At 41.1% G+C, this 9,528-nt stretch overlaps 1 pseudogene; it reads left to right on the top strand.

Moving 5' to 3' along the window:
* The first annotated feature begins 8,575 nt into the window (after window positions 1-8,575).
* On the top strand, window positions 8,576-8,675 carry LOC145787020 (U6 spliceosomal RNA; annotated as a pseudogene).
* The last annotated feature ends 853 nt before the right edge of the window (window positions 8,676-9,528 follow it).

The raw sequence follows: 9,528 nt of genomic DNA, 5'->3' as shown, positions 1-9,528 counted from the left end.
TATGGGCCAAGATAGACTGTCAAGTCTCGCAATGATGCAAATAAACAGAACAGCAATTAATTCCAATTTGGTGCAATGGCCTAGTAGTTTGAGCGTTTGCCTCAGTAGATGTGGGTTCGATTCCTCATCGGGTCATGCGGTACCAAAAGACTTTTTAAAATGATATTATATCTTTATTTTTGCTTGGGGCTCAGTAGAGGAGTGGCTTTAGGTAGGCTGCTCTCGATGTTGGGGGATAAGTCCGTTACCCAAGGGGCTGAGTGAATTGAGTTCGGACAACAATTTGAAGGAAGACTAGGCTACTTCAAAGACCTGGCATTTGATTGTAATTTAACATTAGAGCCTGGGAAAGAGCCCAAATTACGAAACAAACAGCAATTCCAAGTGAACAAGATGTAGCTTACTTGCTAAGAATAGGCTAGCCTACTGGTTTCCTGATGTAAACTACGGAAAATCTTTCACAGCTTCTGACAAACGGATAAAGTTTCAAAGTTTTCTTTCAGTTTGGCAGAGTTTTGACATTGATTTATCTGATAAAGTTTCCTTTTACTTTGACAGAGTTTTAATATTGATTTAAGCTGAAGGTAGCCTATTTTCAGCATGCACAATTTTAAGATTTTTATGGTGTAGATGCCCCTGTGGGTGTCGCTTTTGGCAGCTCGCCGCCGAGCTCAGCTGACATAGGCCTATGGTTGGTTGGTTGGTTTTGAATCTTTATCCTCGGACTGACAAAGTCTTGATTGGTTATTCCTGGTAGTTTCGCATACTTGTGGAAGCTCTTGACGCAGGGCCGGTTACCGAGATTGGCTGAGTGAAGTTTTCCGATTGTTGAAGTGTTGTTGCTGTTGTGTCAGTCTCGAATGAATCACAAAAACCTCAGTCATCGCTCACTTAGCAGTCCTTGCGTCGCCCAACGGCAGGTACGCGCACAGTGCTGCGTAATTACCATTGCGTGGCGTCTCAGGGCATAACATGTATTATGCCTTTACACTACATCTCCGCCCAAGCATCGAGGTACTGTAAAGACACCATACAGAAACAGGTGTATAACCACACATTGCAAATACAGTACAATAAACAGAATAAGTTTTCACACGGTTCATGGGAAGATAATAGGGTACAGTATTAAATAAGATCAGTTAAGCTTCTGTGAGCAAGTCTCATGTAGGCTATACAAGTCAAACAATCATGAAACTTCGCGGAACGTTGTCAACTCTCCTATCGTGAGACACTTTCAAGGAAATATGGTAAATAAAACAATATGCACTAGTAAGACACAACTATAGTCCTACATTATCTCCCCCCCCCCAAAAAAAAAACACAAGTAGGCTACAGAACAAGACGTAGCAGTTAATATGACAAGCGTTCAGGTGGTTTTGAGATCCTGCCGGATCTTGTTCTTGTAAATTGGACGTCGCTGGTCTCCGTATTTGCTTCGTTGTTAACTAAGTGAAAGTGATTGTCAATAGAATGACAGATTTCACATTTCACGCTAGGCCTAGGCTACTACTTATATCAAATTCACCAGCCTGTGGTATTTTTACCAATGCGCTGCGGTTTCTACGAACTGATGTTCCTTGATTGGTGTCTATGATGTATGACCGTTTGGCGTCATACTCGTTTCTCACGACCCCCTTCTGCGTGGCACTGCTGTCTCTAACAAACACTTCATCACCTGAATGGAGGGTGGGTAGCGGTCTCGCTCCATGGTGACGGTCAAAGTCTTTTTTTGTTTGATTTGATCCTCAAGGTCAAGCTTACGGACAAGTGCAAAATCTGGCCAATTTGGCAGCAAGTTGTCGGGAAAACATGGAAGTTTTGTTCGGAGCCTGCGGCCCATCATCAACTCTGATGGAGAAAATCCATTCCTCAATCGCGTCGAACGATAAGCCAACATTGCCAAGTACGGATCTTTACATTTGTCGAGAAATGTCTTCATGGTTCTGACGGCTCTTTCGGCTTCGCCATTAGATTGTGGATATAGATATATATAGAAACACACTTAGATTGTGGATATATCTAGGACTAGACGTAACATGAGTTATGCTAAAATCTTCTACAAAGGTTGAAAAGTCTCGGCTCTTATACTGCAGGCCGTTGCCAGAAACTAGTATCTCGGGAATGCCATAACGAGAAAACATAAACTTCATGTGATTAATGATGGAAGAAGATGTTGTAGCCTACTCGATAACAAGGATAATTCGATCCATCTCGAAAAATAGTCTATCAGTAAAAGATACTTCTTACCTTTGAACTCAAATAGATCACTCGCTATTTTTTGCTCGGTCTTTCCACGGGCAGCATTGGTTCACACCGATTGCGGGAATGTTCCGCGCAACAAACACAACTCCTCACCATTTCCTCGACTTGTTTACTCATTCCTGGCCACCAAATTGCATCGCTAGCTCGTTGGCGACACTTGACGATTCCCATGTGGCCTTAGTGGATTTTCTCCAGTATATCCAGTCGTAATGAAACGAGAATCACTAGTCTTGTTCCTCGAAGTAGCAATCCATCCTGTACGGACAATTCGCTTCTAAAGGGATAAAATACTTTTAGTTTTGGGCCTAACTTACTTAAGGTCGGCCATTCATTTGTGCAATAATGCATAATCTCACAGCACACTGAGTCTTCAGCCAGACGTTCTTTGATTTGTTGTAGACGACTTTCCGTAGCTGGCAGCGATTCAACAAGAGAACAGACGAAAGCGTGGACCTGCTGACAGTCATCTTCGTCTGTTTTGGAAGGTGGCTCTACCGGAGCTCTAGAGAGTGCGTCTGCAAGGATTAGGTCTTTTCCTGAAATGTGCATAACAGAATAAAAAAAACGCATTAGGCGAATCCGAAACCGTTGCAGTCGTGGCGTCAATTCTGCTAACGACTTTGCTCCTAAGATTGCAACTAATGGCTTGTGATCAGCTTGGACAACAAACTTCAGTCCTATGACGTAATCAGAAAACCTCTCACATGCCCAAGTGACACCTAGGGCCTCCTTTTCTATTTGAGCATAGTTCTGTTCTGTGGTACTCAAAGAACGCGAAGCAAAGCATACAGGGTGCCAATCACCATTCTGTTGTTTCTGAAGCAAAACTGCCCCTAATCCAAATGAACTAGCATCTGCTGAAACAATTGTTTCTCTTGTTGGATCGTAAAAACACAATACTTTTGTGGAACAACATAACTGCTTCACTTTAACAAAGGACTTCTCTTGCTCCTCTTTCCAAGCCCACACAGAATTCTTGGTGAGTAATTCTCTCAGCGGCTTAGCTGCTTCTGAAATTTCTTAGGAAAACTTCCCTAATTGATTGACCATACCGAGGAATCTTCGAACTTCGCTTACGTTCTTTGGAGCACCCATATCGCGTATGGCTTTCACCTTGTCTGGATCGGCACGGATTCCTTCGCTGTCGATGACGTAACCTAGAAACTTTATCGACGTTTTACAAAACTCGCATTTTCGTTTAATGTTAATCCACACTTTTGTATTCTACTCATTATTTTGCGCAGCCTGTCGTCATGTTCGTTCTTGGTGGTTCCAAAAACTAAAATATCGTCCATTTCACAAACCACTCCCTCAATAGGCCTACTTCCAACGATTTGGGACATTCGTCGTTGGAAATACTCTGGGGCACTTGATATCCCGAATGGCAAACGATTAAAGCAGAATCGTCCGAACGGTGTAATAAATGTTGTCAACAGTTTTCAACGTTGTCAACAGTTTTGACTGCGTTGATAGTTTGATTTGCCAGAAACCCGATTTTGCATCTAACTTAGAAAAATATTTTGCACCTGCCAGTTGGCCTAAAACTTGATCTACACAGGGCAACGGGTATTTTTCACGTTTCACACATTTGTTGAGTTGAGTGTAATCGACACATATGCGTAGTTTGCCGTTTTTCTTTGGGACGACGACCATCCCTGAACACCAATCCGTTGGTTCATTAACTTCCGATATGACACCATCTTTTACCATTTGATCAATTTCACCTTTAACTTTTGAAAGTAGCGGGATAGCGACTCTTCTCGCTACGGACACTTGGTAAGGTTCGGCATTGTCACAAAGTTTTATGTTGTACTCCCCCTCGAGATATCCCAATTTTCCGAACAAGTATGGGAATGCCTTTTTGTATTTATCTGACTCTAGGTCGAGAATATCCAGAAATTTAACTACATTTAATTCCTCTATGGCAGGTTTTCCGAGCAAGGCTCTGCTACCTGAATATGTAACATAAATTTTTTGCCATGCCGCACGTTTTTTGTAGGATAGGCCTACGTAGTAGTCGAAGTATCCGACAATGTTCAATGTTTGTCCATCGGGTCCTTCTAACCTTTGGTCAGGTTTTATCAATTGAAGCTTTTGGAAATCTTTAATTAAGGTTTTTGGTATAACTGTAACATCCGCTCCTGTATCTACTTTAAAATCAGTGACGTCGTTGTAAATTTTAATAGGCACGGTCCAATTACTCGTTGAAGACTCATTTATTTCACCTAGTGTAAGTAAGACGTCTTTTCCTCTTCGTAACTAGTTACGACTTTATCAGCTGATATCGACGAGACTTCCTGGTATTTATTGCTGCGCATTGTCTTGCAAAGTGGCCTATCTTTGAACATTTAAAACAAGTAATGAATTCAGCTGGACATTTTTTGTTTTCGTAATGTTTATTTCTACCACATCGTTGGCAGCATTCTCGCTTCGGGAAGAACTTATTGCGACGTTTTCTTTCAACCCCGTCCACGTAGTCGAAATTTTTCTCCGCTCTACCTTGAAGTTCACCTTGTTGCTCTGCAATGCTTTCTGCGTGTCGTGCGGCGTCGATAGCTTTTTGTAAAGTTAACTCTGGGTCCATTTGCATGCGTTCGGACAGCGACTTATTTGTAATTCCTACGACGAGTCTGTCTCGCAGTAGCTGATCAGACATAGCGCCATACTGACACTTTTCTACCATGCCATACAGAGAAGTAACATAGTCATTAAAGTGCTCGCATGGCAGTTGATCTCGGCGGTTGAATACTGCTCTTTCGAAAATTACGTTATTGCGCAGTTTGAAATGGTTGTTGAAGCGTTCCTTGACTACGTCGTAGTTAATCGAATCGGCCTCTGATAACTTAAATGAAAAACACACATCCTCGCCTTTGCTTCCTAGCAAATAGACTAGAGAGTTGACTTGCACTTCTTCAGGTTTCGACGCTAATTGGGATGCTTGCCTATATCGTTCGAATCTTTTAATCCACTGGCCCCACTCGTTATGTTGCCAGTTAAACGCATCTGGTAACATTATGTGATGCGACATTTTATCTCACTTCTGACACCATGATGTGTTAGTCTCGAATCAATCACAAAAACGGTAGCCACTTTAACAAGGAAAAATTCTGCCACTGAATTGACTAGAATGCACCGCCAACCAATCATATGCTACGTTTTCTATGACGTGGAAAAGAGCGAAAAGAAGATGATACAAAGCAAATCAAGTGATGGATTTTCTGTTAGCTGGTTGGCTTAGGGGTTAGGGATAGAAAGTAGTTATTTCATTGACGCGGGTTCGATTCCCACCACTGCTATTGCCCTTTTTTCTTCTGTAATTACCAAATAAAGTTCAAAACAAGCATTAACTCTCTGGCTGAGTGCTAGAAAGGTCACAATTGGACGGTAGCCTCTTATAACATGTTCTGATTGGTTGGCGGTTTCATTCTAATCAATTTCAGTGGCAGAATTTCTACTTCTTAAAGTGGCTACCCACAAAAACCTCAGTCATCGCTCACGTAGCAGTCCTTGCTGCGTAATTACCATTGCATGGCGTCTCAGGGCATAACATGTATTATGCCTTTACACTACAGTTGCCAGGGAATTATTCCATTCACTATAGGTGCCGCTGAATGGAGAGTAGGCCTAGTCCTGAAATGCCTTGCTCAAGCGCACACCCTGATAGTTGAACCAGTGCCGCTTGATTTTGAGCCGGGCGCGTAACCACTGAGCTATCGGGGCGGACATATGCGCAGTAATATTCATTTGCACCTCCCCCTGAAATGCTTTGCTGGTTACGCCCATGGCTATGCCAGACTGCCAGGAATAGCCTAACTCATGAGTCTTTCTCAGTTCGAGGATAAAGATTCCAATCAACCACAATCACAGTGAAAAACGGATCAAACCTGAAAACTATTAGCCTATTTCGATTCAGAAAATTTGTAATGTTGAAACAACAACTTAATAAAATTTAATGTGGTGGATAGTAGCCTACGTTAATTTTGCTTGCAAAAAAAGCATTTGACATAATTCTCAGTTGACTCAGAAAAACACACTAAAGTCCTACTCTTCAGACAAAATTTATATGTGATGAAGCAGCATTGTTCTGCTGCTCACTGAAGTGATCACCCTGCCTCCATACACCGCCTTACTCATTTGGATTTTTGATGCAGTGTCTCGCTTGTTATTTTTTGTGACTTTAGCCTATGTCGATGTAAATCTTTAAAATTTGCTACATGGACTCGGCAATTCTGTCTGACGCTCTTGTCAAGTCGTGCTATTTCCAAAGGTAGGCAGTAACTAGTTACTAGTTTAAGTTGTGTAACTAGTTACACAACTTAAACTAGTTATTTTTTGAGTAACTGTAGGCTAACTGCAACTAGCTACTATTTTAGCGTTTTTCAACAGTTACTAGTTAGCAGAGATGTACGTATGCGCCGCAAATTCTACGCCGCATATTTGCGGCGTAGACTTTTTGTTTGCGCTAACGCTTGCGGCCACATTTTTTTGGATAGTTTGCGCTTGAGGCTGCGCCGCAAAGTTTTCGCGGTTTTTTAGCGCATAGCGTCAACGCATACTTTTTAATGTCTTAGTTGTTGTTTGCAATTTTTTTTGTCAAACTGCGAAATGTTGACGTCTTGCAATTGCCCATTGTTCTAGTGTTGTGTCACAGTGTCATCTATTGTTCAGTCAGCTGGAGTTTGTTTGCATATCGCACTACTGCCTTTGACGCTAGAGTCTCACGTGGAGACTGAAGTCTTGCAGAAAAAAAGAAAGAATTAGTTAAAACAACTTAGGCCTACTGAAAAATTACTTAGTAAATTACGGGTCAGAACAGGAATGTAATGTAAGCAAGCAAGTAGGTAGGTTGGTAATGTCGCTCCATGTAAAATGTAAACAATGACTTGGCTTCGTAGTGTGAAGTTATTTTACTCAAGCGGTGTTGAAGGCGTTTGTAAGCACTTTAATTTATATTAGTTAAGTCTTGCATTTTGCGGCAAATCAGAAACTTCTCAGGTAATGAGCAGTGCAGCCTATACGTATCTAAACAAACTCAAATATTTGGTCTCCGACCGTGATTGCTTGCATAGTGTTGTACTCTGTATGTTTTATGTAGTACATTACTTTGCCGGTTATTCTTGTTGTAGGCTCTGTAGCGTAGTAATGTGTAGGCCTACATACTGTAGGCCAGGGGTCACCAACCTTTTTTGCATGCGGGCCACTGCCCACTTTGACACTAAGGAGAGCTGTGGCGGGCCGCACTAATAAAATTTTAGGTAGGTTGACTCTTATGCTAGAAAAGAGCGCATTTCGTACCTAGTAGGACCAGGCGTTACATGTTGTTCCATGGCCACCTGGAGATGCGGCCTGATTTGTCACATTTTGCAGATTTTGATTACAGCTACTGCTAGTGCTTGTCTGACATTTTTTGAGATGTTTTTACTTTTTGCGGTTTCCTGATGACATAAAACTTTTTTGTTGCCTTGGGGAAGCAGTAGCAAATGAGAAAAAGTAAGTTGAAAAACGCAAAATCAGACTGTTATTGAAAATTAACAGTCTGACTAAAATTTACAAAATCAAATTTTCTTTGTTTTTCAACATGTGAGGATGTTAAAACCTATTGTGTCATCAGGGGAAAAGAATAAAGAAAGCATAAAAATATAATTTTTAGAAAAATTTATTTAAACGTTCGCCCAAAGTTAGAAAAACCTGGAAATTTCTGCAAAATGTGACAAATCAGGCCATATCTTTAGGTGGCCACTGGCCATGGTTGTTCATATGTATGTTAGAATACCGCAGCAACAAAATTAATCGAACAACGCTACTGCCAGGCCAAGCTCCTTTTACAACACCTTTGACTTTTTTAACAATGCCTAATAAACGAGGCCACTTGTTTGGCGCACTTATAGCCAGGCGAGCGGTTTCATCAGAATATTCATCGCCAAGCAAGAGTGGTGTTGTCACTTCGCTTCACAAATGATATCTTGCAATTAACAATTTCAGTAAACAAGGAAATGTTTGACACATCGCAATACAGGCAACAATAGTGACCTGCATACATAGCCTATCAGCGAAAAGTAGGCTGCAATAACAGGGAAAAAGACACCAGGCACCATGAAACAAACGCTTGTGGAAATCACCGAAAAATCGTAATTCTATCGTAATTCATGAACAGTATTCCCTCTAAAAAAGCAATGAGTTGGTTTTTCATCCTTTTTTGTGAGAGTCTATAAAACCGTCTTTCTTTTATTATAGACTACTGTCACTTGCGGTGCTTATCAGCGTGGCAAGAATTTGTTGATTAACAACATTTTGCAGTAGCCTACTTGCTTCGGCAGTAGGCTACATATATTAAAATTGGAACGATACAGAGAACATTAGCATGGTCCCTGCGCAAGGATGACACGCATAATCGTGAAGCGTTCCATATTTCTTTCAAAAAAACATTTTGCAGTACTAAGCTAAATATTGTCATAATACAATCAGAAAAAGTCTTTAAATTTATATATAATATTTTGCCAATTTATTGTAAATTGAGTTGGCACACCGACCTATTTTGCCAACAAAAACTTGTATGAAGAGAACACTGTTCGTAAAACACAATAACGGTGAAACGCACATTAGTGTTTACATGACATTTGCAAACTTAAAATAAGCAACCCTATGCTCACAGAAATTCGAAAACAGACGTTTTAATCAACCACTGGGAAAGTGTGGCTGGACATCGCATTGGAATAACTTTAAGCGACCCCCACCTAGAATTACAATCTGATTGGTCGGTCGGTGGAATCGTATGCAAAGCGAAAATATGCTTCCCGAAAAGTATTTTTTGCCTTCGTGCTCTTTAACTCCTCAAGAAAAGTATTTTTGGTTATACTTGTACGCTGATACCTTCCGCGGGCCGCAGCGATGCAGCGTGGCGGGCCGCATGCGGCCCGCCAGTTGGTGACCCCTGCAGTAGGCTATCAAGCTGAGGTAATTTTTACTTGACAATTTATACATTCTGTTGCGTAAGTATGTAATTATATATGTTTTGTAACTTGATGAGCAGTTTAGCAAAACATGCATCCAGGGGCCAATTGTGAGAGGCTTTTGAGTAGCCTACTGCTAATAACACTAGTAATGCTAACTATCCCTGAATGCTAATAACAAAGAGTTGTGCAGTTCAGAATCTAAACTTGCTTGTGTCTGGCAGTTTTGTCTTCCATTAACCCACTTTTTAAAAATCTTATCAGAAAAAAGCATAGAGCTTACTGAGAGAATTATGGCATTAAAAGCAACATTAGT

Source organism: Aplidium turbinatum, chromosome 17, assembly GCF_918807975.1.
Source record: "Aplidium turbinatum chromosome 17, kaAplTurb1.1, whole genome shotgun sequence".
In the NCBI taxonomy this organism is placed as follows: Eukaryota; Metazoa; Chordata; class Ascidiacea; order Aplousobranchia; family Polyclinidae; genus Aplidium; species Aplidium turbinatum.
This window is presented reverse-complemented; position numbering and strand designations above follow the sequence as displayed.